The sequence below is a fragment of the Anabas testudineus genome, chromosome 23 (genome assembly GCF_900324465.2).
Source record: "Anabas testudineus chromosome 23, fAnaTes1.2, whole genome shotgun sequence".
NCBI classification, from domain to species: domain Eukaryota; kingdom Metazoa; phylum Chordata; class Actinopteri; order Anabantiformes; family Anabantidae; genus Anabas; species Anabas testudineus.
Window position 1 is genome coordinate 4,181,359 of NC_046631.1, and position 11,244 is coordinate 4,192,602.

An 11,244-nucleotide genomic window follows, 5' to 3' on the forward strand; every position below is an offset into this window, starting at 1 on the left:
ACTCAGAGGCATTATTGTGTGTGTGTGTGTGTGTGTGTGTGTGTGCACGTGCTGGGAGGTTGTGGGACACGTGGGTGTGGTTGACGGTGAGTAGGTGTGGACGTTTTCTGTGTACGTGCGTGCTAATCACCTGTAGGCTGCTGGTTGCGGGGTGTTTGTGTTGAGGGCACCAAACAGGCCTTTAGCATGAGGTTGAGTGAGCAGTAGAGTGACACACACACACACATACACACACACACACACACACACACACACACACCCACGTAGCAGCCAAGTCCAAGCCAGGGCTGAGCCAAGACTCTGTGTTTAGAACAAGAAAAACACTTGTTTACGCTTTAGGGCCCTTCACTGCTCAACCAGCGAAAGAGGGAAATCAACTCATCCCTGGTTCCCTAGCCACCGCCGCGTCGTCAACAGATGAAGTCAGCATCTCACACCCAACAGATGGGGCGCGGGGAACAGCAGCCTACTTTACCAAATGGACTTTTCTTTTCCCTGTTTCCCATTCTACTAATCAGTGCGGCGGCGTCTGCTAGGTGGCACACGGAGCTGCAGGCGGATGGTCAGGAAGTTGCTGGTTGATGCAAAAGGGTTATTTGAGGTGTGTGTGTGTGTGTGTGTGAAGTCAGTGCATTGAGCTGGAAGGAAGAAAAACATGTATATATATCATTTATTGTTCAAAAGGCAATGTCTTCTTTTTTTTGTTGTTTTTGGAAATAATCCTGCAGGGCTTGGTGGAAGTGCATCTGTGACAGGAGACGTTTAATATCAGATGCTTTTGGAAAATTGTCTTGCTTTGGTGAGATCAGAGCATCCAGATGATAAGGACACGCCCACCTAAACGCCCTCAATCAGATGAACAAACAACTCTGGCTCCAGAGGAAAAAAAAAAAACACACACACACACAATCAATTTATTTATTTTTTATCATTTATCCTTTAAGTCGTCTGTTTTTTTGTCCGTATAATTCCTTTATTCTTCACACCCAAATCAAGTGCCTCTGTGCGCAGCAGATAAATAGGAATTCCAAACTCCAATGGTTCATTTGTCATGGTGTGAATTCCAAGAGTGGAATCTAGAAATAGCTCGAGTGTTCAAGCGCGGTTGTTGCCTGGGGCTCGGTGGCATGTAGGAGGCTTTGGTGATATTTGCTTTTTGCATATTTTCTACTAGGGGGCTTTTTTGGAAGGGAGATATGCACTTTTCCCATTGCAAACATTGCAAAAAAAAAAAAGAGAAAGGATTTTTTTGTGTGTGTTCTGAGCTGCTCGTTGTAGGAGGCTATGCCCATTATTTTGGTATGACATTACAGTTTTAATTGAATTGAATGCAATTTATTCTTAAGAAAACTTTTAATTAAGTGCCATATGGACAGATTGTGGAGTAGTGGCCTCCATGATATTTCCTTGGGGACATTTGCTGCATAATTAAGAATATGAACTGTAATGACACAGTGAGATTTAATGGAAACTTGCAGTCTAAATAGGCAACGTTGGAAAGCTATTATTACCCAGCCAGAGAGGCCTTAGCGGGGCTCTCAAGGGACGGTGGGCTCCCTAGAGTGGAATCCTGGGAATAGAAATCCCTACAACAAGTAAGAGAAGGAGGGAGGGAAGGAAGGAAGGAGGGAAGGAAGGAAGTACTGTACTCGTAGTTAAAGGTTGACTTCAGATTTTTTTCGAGGTGAGATCGCTAATCACAGGTAATGACATCAGCAATATGTGCCGCCATTATTCAGGCTACAGTGTGCGAGCTGGAGACCTCAAAGCTTTTACTCCATTAAACAGCCAATGATCACTCTACCACTGTCTACCTAGTTAACCAAGTAGAATCAAACAGACATGTTAATGTTCCTTTTCATTTGAATTCTGCATTTCACTGTTTCACTCTTTTTATTATTATTAATGTTATTTTATTAATGTTATTATTCTCACGCCTCAGTCTAAACATATTCATCTCCGACTGCTAGGAACAGTTACCATAATGTTTTTTTTTTTTTACACCAAAGAAAAGTGTAAATTTACAAGTTGTAGATTTGTTTCTGGATGTGGACGTAGAGCTGCGTCAATCAATCAAACCTGCCTTTTTATGTGACTGTTATCAGTTGAGTTCAATGGGGGTGCAGTGATTTGAGCACATTGTAATCTGTCAGTCGGCTCCATCCTTTGTGGAGTTTACATGTCATGTCTGTGTGAGTGTTGTCTTTCTCTAAGTACCCAACTGTGCAGGATGAAGACGTTCCCAACCTTAGTCTCATCTGCATTTATAGCAAATGTGCACAACACACTGTAGGTCAGAGGTCTTTAACCAAGCTAATCTTTCTTTATTATACATGATTATTAGGTCACATTATGCTGCACTTGCTTCCCTGTTTAATATTCATCAATTGGTTAACTTTCTCTAGCAAGTTGATGTCTAGAATCTTAAATCAGAATAAGAGAAAAACAGAAGTCATCATATTTTAAAGGGGTTTTTGTTTCATACAATGTGTTTGCACTGAGTTGTATCAAATAATAAAATATTTCCCCCAGCTTCTAGCTGAAAAACAACTACTGCTACCACTACTGCTGCTGCTGCTCTGGCCGGGGCAAAGGATGCGGCCCTGAAAACAGACCTGTTATATACAGGAAGAGGCTCATTGCACTGTACCATAGTCTACCACCTGTGAGAGGGGGATTTAGTTTGGCATGTTGTGGACTTTGCTAATCTATATCAAAATCAGTCATTTTTGAATGGAGTTATTTTTGATTAACTTTTTTTGCCCACTGGAATCCCCTTGTTCATCACTCTTAGCATTTATCTTCTGATTGTGATGAATAATCAACTTTCAGAGCTGCTTCTGTGTTCCACTGTGGCTGAGAGCTCAGCTGTATGTTCAGGAATTAACAACAGGAGAACGCAGCAAGGCGAGACTGCTGAAGTCAAGGCAAACTATTTGCAGTGGACAACGCAGGACAAAATAGAGAATTCCTCTGTTGTTAGTGCTCTGTAAGCAAGCAAAACAAAGAAAGGAAACAAGGAGTAAAGCCGCAAAAAGATGTAAAAAGCCTGTCGCGCTAAAGAATGTGGAACTGGGAGAACAGAAAGGAAGCAAAGAAGGACTGAGAAGCAAAGTGAGAGAGAGGGCATTGAGAGAGCCAAGGAGAGGGTAAACATGGAGGCCAGATAACAAGAAAACAAAAGCAAAGAGGAGAAAATCAAAAAAGTGTGTGTGAAAAGGAGACAAAAATGAAAGGAAGGGAAGACACAGTCAGCCGCCCGCAGAACAGAACAAACTCATTTACAGAGCAGTGCCAGACTTGAAAACAATTATCTGCCATCTCCGTTGCCTCTGTAGAAGAGTAGCCCGTTTTGTGGGGCTCTTTGTTTTTCTCAAGGACATATTCATTATTTCAGATGAGACCCATTTGAGTCTAAATAAAGACTTTCTCTCCTCTCTGTCAGATTCACTGGTGCTGTGATGTTGCATCTGAGGGGATGTGAAAACACATTTGAAAAGGAGTCTGATGAAAGCACTTCTATGCCACTAATGCATGTTCATTAAGTTCAAATTCTCTTTTATTTCCACCTCCCTTTTTGTATTTGAGTCCAGGTGCTAATATTTGTGTTTTTTTTTTTTTTTGTGTTCTTCTGTGTTTGCACGTTAGCACAAGTTCTCCTGCAAAAACTAAAACACAGGAGCAATCGGTGACATCTTTTTCTTTCGCCCGCCACCCACAACAATAGGCTTCTGTCCGAATAGGGGCCCTTTGAAAGTAGGCCGCATCTTCTCCTGTACATGCATGGAACAGGAAATGGCTGGCGCTAATCACATCCAGACAAAAGACACCTCTTACAAACAGTAAACAAGGAGCCAGAAGTCTTTTATGACTCACAGGGAACATACACACACACACTCGCAGAAAGTGTTATTCCTCTCCGGATGAGAGGATTTTTGACTTTGCGAGAACTAATTTGCTGTTGTGTTTGCAGCCGCCTCTTTTCCTCTTAAGGTCACGACGCCAAACGCGGACGGAATCAAAAAAAAAAAATGACACGGGCGACATTGTGGAAAAATAACCAAGAGGGGCTCGGGTCCCGTCTCACCTGCTCGGGAGGTTGTCTCGCCTCTGCTGAAAAGACCCCTGTGTGTGTGAAAATGAAAGGAGAGGGTACGGAGACAAACACACACACACATGCAAACACAACACACTTCAAATGGCCTTCGAGGGCTCCGCATTCCACATTTAATTGGAGGCGAAAAAATCCAGCATACAGCACCCTCCAAAGTAAACTTCGGAGGGTAAACTTTGGAGGGTGATTGGCTGGCTCGCCGCTTTGAGCGAGTCAGCCAATCACACAGGGAGGCCAGGTCTCTGGGGCCCCGCCCTCCAGAAATAGCCACAGATAACCTATTGTTGGAGCTCAAACTGTGGTCACACACTCATATGCACACCGATGACCTCACGCACAAAAACACACATTCAGAGTGAGTATTACTTGTGAAGCCGGTTGTAAACATGTTTTGTGAAGAGCTGGATCCGAGTGAGCAGCAGGTACTGCAAGTGTTTTCACAGCTATTTAATCCCAAAAATTGTACGTGCGGCAAAGAAACTAATGGAAAACTAATGGACTCGAGTAAAAAAAAAAGCAGAGCAGAGAAAGACGGTGACAAAAGGAGGGATTGAAGCTGTGAGAGGGCAAAAAAATAAAGGTATCTGTGGTAACTCATTAAACAAACGCAATCATATATTTCGCCCCCTCAGACACACTTTCAGGATGCTAGGGATGCTTTTTTTTTTTTTTTTTTATTCCCACGTCTGAATTCAACCTGACATTTGCACTGCTGCATTAAAACGACAGCAGGTCCGTCAGCCCATGTGGGGAAATTTGGGGACGTGGTCGGAGCTTGCGAGACTGCAATCCGTGTCAAGATGGGGACAAAGAGCAGACGGATAAAAACGAGAGAGGAGAAGTATTTTATGTTCAAATTTATGTGCAGCTGTCTAAGTGTTATTAAACAGTTCGTTGTTTCCTCAGCGCAAGACAAAATCAGCTAGATGTGGCTATTCCTCCCATATTTCCTATAATTTAGGGCATTTGTTTTTGCTCCGGCGCTGTGTTTTTTCCTTTAAACATGATTTAAACTCGCACGCTTTGAAATAAATAAATGTGTCTGAATCCAATCTGGATTAAAACATTATAATTGTGAGCATTTATCCCTGAAAATCCACAGCTGAATTTTTAAGAGGATGTGAGCACTAGTTTTTATTTAACGCAAACACACACAGGGGGGACATCTGTGCTGAATGCTGACCAAATCCGCGGCGACTTTACTCACAATACAATTTTGTTGGAAGTGTTAGAATTTGTTTCAAGTTGATGGCACAGCCTCCATTTTGAGTTGACTTTGATATCATTCTGCGAACAGTGAAATGTCTGGATAAGTGTTGCGTTTAGGCCAGCCATCTGTACCATCTCCAACTCCAAAGCAGTTTCGATGCAGAGCACCCTCGAATTAGAGGGGGAGAGACGTGGCAGCGTTTTAAATGGTTCACTGCTGGCATCTACTGGAGAAACAGAGGCTGAGGCTGACTCCGTGGAGTTGCTCGCTCTCCTCTCCCTGCTCAACCCTTCCAAGTAGATAATTAACTCCACAGATGAAGCATCACGTTCGATTCCAGCATCATACCTCCCATGAATGACAGACACATTCACGTTTGGCTACGAAATCAAACATTTCATCGGTGATGGAGCCAAAACTCACTTTTCTGATGGAGGATAAGTTTCAACAATGAGTAGAAAACTGTCAGATGAATCAAACATCTGAATTATACAAGTTGTGCACTGAAAAAACAACAATTAATGTATCTTATCTTTTAGATTTTTAACAACATCTTTAGCTGGAGATCAATCAGATCAGTTATGGAGCCATGGATCATCCAAACTGCACATTAGGAGGACAGGAAAGTTCTGTTTTTAGTGCTGAATTAGTTATATTTCAAGTTAGGATTCTGTATTTACATTATTATTTGTTGTCTGTCATATTTCTCATATATAATAATTTCTTTATCAGGACTTCTGCAACAAATAAACACCGAAGACAAAAGTGATCAAATGAATAAAACCTCAAATTACAGTAAATGTGTGTTTTTTGGTGCTGTATCATAAGTCAAATTAACAATTAACTGAAAATGTACTTAGCCTGTGTGTGTTATAATACAACATGTATTAGTGTACATAAAAGCACACGTAGGACTTTACATACTCACAGCACCCGTGACAAATTGCTCTGCTATAAATTCTCCGGAGCTTCCTCCAGTTCCAAAGCTTGTGCGCAGTGTGCGCGTAACGGCGTGAGTTACAAGTGTAGTAAAAAAAAAAAAAAAATGGTGTTAAAATAAAATAGGCTGCTAATAAATGAAGATAAACTCTCTGTACCTGATGAATGTGGCCCCCGCGCCGCGCAGCTACCGGGAGCCTGTCGAGGAATGAAAGGCTGAAGATGATTAAAATAGGTTAAAGTTTTCAATTGTTATTCTGTCTGTGTGTGTGTGTGTGTGTGTGTGTGTGTGTGTGTGTGTGTGTGTGTGTGTGTGTGTGTGTGTGTTTTTTAGCCGAGCACAATTCCCCTCTAATTCTTGTAATTGTTGCCTCATAATGTGCCACATTCATTTCAGCAAACGCATTCAGCTCCAGTGTGTTTAGGATGCTGTGGATTGAGTTAGAGAGTTCATCCATTACAATAAAGAACAAAACACACACACACACACACACACACACACACACACACACACACACACACACACACACACACCCTCCCCTATCTGTTTCAGACATTTCCCTCTTTATGATGCTCAGTGTGGCTGTGAGGTTGTCACAGAATACAGGCGAACAATGTACCGCTTTGAGATACATCAAGAGCTCCACAATAAGATCCTGTGTTGTTGATAATGTTGAAAGCGAGATGCAAAGAGACGGAGACAAACTCCAGACAAAAAAACAAACAACAAAACAAAACAGGGATTGTCTCGCTTATTTGTCCGTCAGCAATGTCAGGAGCACGTTGTGAGCGGCGATGGCTCGGAGGATAACGGTGATTGAGATTAGGCCCCGCTGAGAGGAGACGGAGAGGGGGGCGAAAAAAAGGAGAGGAGAGAAGAGGCAAGGGAAGAAGAGTGAAAAGTGGAGAATGGGGATGTGACTAGACTAGAAGAGAGCTCTGTGAGAGCTGCCAGCCGACAGCCTGTTTGATCCTGAGGGATGGCAGAGGGATGTTAGGCGTTTGAAGCTGACAATCCCTTTGTGATGATAACACATGTTTTTCAGTGTGCACGCTGATCCTCCTTCTCCTATTGTATTATGGGCAGCAGACGGCAGCTGCCTGGGCATTGTAGCGCTGCCGCTAATCTGAAACAATATCTTTTGGGCCCAGCGTGGTTATGAGCAGCTGTTGGCATTGTGGGAAGCGCCGCTAATCTGCTTCAGTATCTTTAGCCCCTCGTTTAGCTCTTTGATCCTCTCCCATTATGCCTCCCTTCCCCATCACTACGAGCGACTGAGCTTGGCAAAGCTGTGCAGGAATGTTGGAAAAGGAGAGAGAGAGAGGGGGAGAGAAACGCACAGCGCTCCCATCAGAGGCCGGTGTGAGAACAGAGGACAGATGTGTGTCAACGCTTTTAAAGAGAGGAGCCACAGTTAGATGTTGGCTCTCACTGGAGTTCTTACCTGGTCAACAGGTAGTACCAGAACCTGCAGTGTGGGCTTTGCAGAGTTGCCACGTGTTGCAGTACACTATGACCCTGATTCTTCTGCACCCCCACCAAAGTGCAGGTTCACCAAAATGTACAAAACAAGGAAGGAAAGGTGAGATTAAAATAATTAAAAAAAAAAAAAAGTTTCCCCTCCTGCAGCAGTGAAATGACAGGGAAGGGATCCGGGCTAACGGGCTGATGATGAGTAAGAAACAAATCAGGTAGGAGCTCAGTGCTGAGACGAGGAAGGTTTAGTTGAGATATGTCTGCGCCTGGATCACTGTGGTTGTCAGTTGAGGGGGGGCTGCAAGCAAGTGGGAGTGAGCAATACAAGCTGCACGCAATTAACAGCAACATAAATATCTTGCTGTGCTTAAGCAAGCCATTAATCAGGTATAAATACAGTGAAGGAGGCCTTTGTGATTAACGAGGTGAGACTCGCTGCTAATTACTGTTTCCCTCTCTTCTGGTAATTAGGTTGCCGCTCTGAATGGGGATGAATGAGACTGCCATGATCCCCCCCACACAAACACACACACACACGCACACATGCACGCACACACACCCTGCCATTGTTTGGCTTTGCTCTCTGCACTCCTGCGTGAGTGATTTTTAGCAGAAAACGTGTGTTTGCGACACAGGTCTGGATGTTGAGGATGCAGGACGTGGAGCATCACGCGGTCCTGCTTCCTGAGTCAAGGACAGGTCAAAGAGCAGCTCAAGGTGTTGCACTGTTCACATTTATATTAGACACCGCAGTGTGGCTCAACCAACTGCTCCAATCTAAAGAAAAGTTTTCGAAAAGAACCAGACTGAGGCTCAGCCTCAAAGACTGTTGTGTGACACCAGTGAGATTACTCTGCTCTGCTGAAATTCCTCCCTCCAGGGAATTTGTCTTATGAGTTTAGTGAAATGATGCATTTGATGGATGCACATCACGGCTGTGTCAGCACTTCTCCCGTGGCCTCAGCCTCCAACTACCAACAGGTTTACTGCGCCGCTCCCCGTCACGCACACGCGTCCAAGTGTAATCCATTACTACGCACTTACACCAATTGTCTTCATTTGAAAGTGGCTGCTCTGACCTTTTTATGGGAAATGAAAATAAGTGGAGGCGCAGAACAGCCGATATTGGATTCTGTTGTTAATTAATGTGTGTATTATCCGGGTGGATGAAGCCAGGGGGAGGAAGTTAATTGAATTACAGTCAGCGACTTGGATAATGCACTGTCGTAATTGTTTGAATGTATAAGACAGTGCTCACATTAGGGAGACGAACGGCGGGCCTAATTTGCTTCTACAGAATGGTACGAAATTACTTGTTTGGTTTTGGGGTGTAAGGCATGAGTGGCTTTCTAATTTAACCCATGGGATGGCAAATTGTAAAGCCTGTCAGCGCGCTCCTTATTTAGTGACGTCACTTTTGCAGCAAATAGGCAAACTAATACTTTCCTACCAAACTCTAACCCTAGTTCTCACAGGTCTGACAAAGCTACTTCAGACATTCAATCCAAATTTGGTGCTCAGCAAATAAAGCTGGTCCAGAGATCGAACCCTGTCTCAGTGCGATGTTTCCTTCTGTACATTCAGTGTTTTCCTATTTGCTTCAAATAGATGGGTTCAATACGAGGCGTGTTAATTAGCCGCCTTTATTTTAAATATAGAAGTCCATGTTAATAAGCATTCATATCACAAATAATAAAGGTTGAATTGGATTATTTTTGTACCCTGTGGTGAGCTTTCTGACAGGTTTAGGAACCTGTCCTCGTCCTCATCTGTTTGCCTGTGTTGTGCTGCCACCTTGTGTTCATCTCCCAGCACTGGTCCAGTGTGGGAGACGTTGCCCTAATACATTTACATTTACATTTACATTTACATTTAATCATTTAGCAGACGCTTTTATCCAAAGCGACTTACAAGTGAGGAACAAGGCAAGCAAACAAAATCTAAGTCAAGAAGAAACAACATCAAAGCAAAGTGCTATCAAAAAAGTGTTACTGTTTCAAGAGATGTTAGAAAGAAAGGGTAGAATTTTTTTTTTTTTTTTTTTTTTTTTTTTTTTTTTTTTTTTTTTTTTTTTTTTTTTAAGTGCAAAGGAAGATGCGAAAGAGTTCTGTTTTCAGCAGTTTTTTAAAGATTGCAAGTGAGGTGGCTGAGCGTGCAGAGATAGGCAGCTCATTCCACCATCTTGGGATCACTGAGCTGAACAGTTTTCCTTGGTGTCGACTGTGTGGTGCTGGTACCACCAGACGACGTTCCCTGGTTGAGCGCAGTGGACGGGAGGGGATGTAGACCTGAACGATTGAATTGAGATAAGATGGAGCTGTGGAGTTCACCACTCTGTAGGCAAGAGACAGAGCTTTGAACCTGATCCTTGCAGCCACAGGAAGCCAGTGTAAAGATCTGAAGAGCGGTGTGACATGAGACCTTCTAGGTTGATTGAAAATGAGGCGTGCTGCCGCATTTTGGATCATCTGGAGGGGTTTGGTCGTGGATGCCGGTAAACCCATCAGTAGTGCATTGCAGTAATCCAGGCGAGATAAGATCAACGCCTGTACAATGAGTTGGGTCGTGTATTCCGTCAGATAGGGTCTGATCTTTCTGATGTTGTGGAGGGCATATCTACACGACCTAGCGACTGTGGCGATGTGATCTGTGAAGGTCAGCTGGTCATCAATGATGACCCCCAGGTTTCTGGCTGACTTAGTAGGGGATATCACTGCAGATCCAATGTTAATGCTGATGTTGTGTTGAGTTGAAGGTCTGGCAGGGAAGACTAGAAGTTCAGTTTTGGGTATGTTGAGTTGAAGGTGTCTTTTTCTCATCCAGGCAGAGATGTCAGAGAGACAGGCAGAGATGCGAGATGAGACAGTTGAGTCATCCGGCGGAAAAGACAGGAAGAGCTGTGTGTCATCTGCATAGCAGTGATAAGAAAAGCCATGAGAATGGATGATAGAGCCTAGAGAAGAAGTATAGATTGAAAAAAGAAGAGGACCAAGGACTGAGCCCTGCGGTACACCGGTGGAGAGGTTATGAGAGTCAGAGACACGCCCCTGCCAGGATACCTTAAAGGTTCGTTCGGACAAGTATGACCGAAGCCAGGCTAGAGCTGATCCAGAGATGCCCAGGTCTGAGAGGGCAGTCGTGAGAATCTGATGGTTCACAGTGTCAAAGGCTGCAGATAGATCTAATAGAATAAGGACAGAAGATTTACCTGCAGCTTTTGCCACCCGTAGGGATTCCACAACAGTCAGAAGTGCCGTCTCTGTGGAGTGCCCACTCTTGAAGCCAGACTGATTGACATCAAGGAGGTTATTCTGGGAAAGAAAGTCAGAGAGTTGGTTAAAGGCTGCACGTTCCAGAGTCTTGGCCAGGAATGAAAGAAGAGAGACCGGTCTGTAGTTCTCCACAAGGGAGGGATCCAGAGAAGGCTTCTTCAAAAGTGGAGTGATCTGGGCCTGCTTGAACGAGGTGGGAAAGGTGCCTGTTGTGAGAGAGGTGTTGATGATC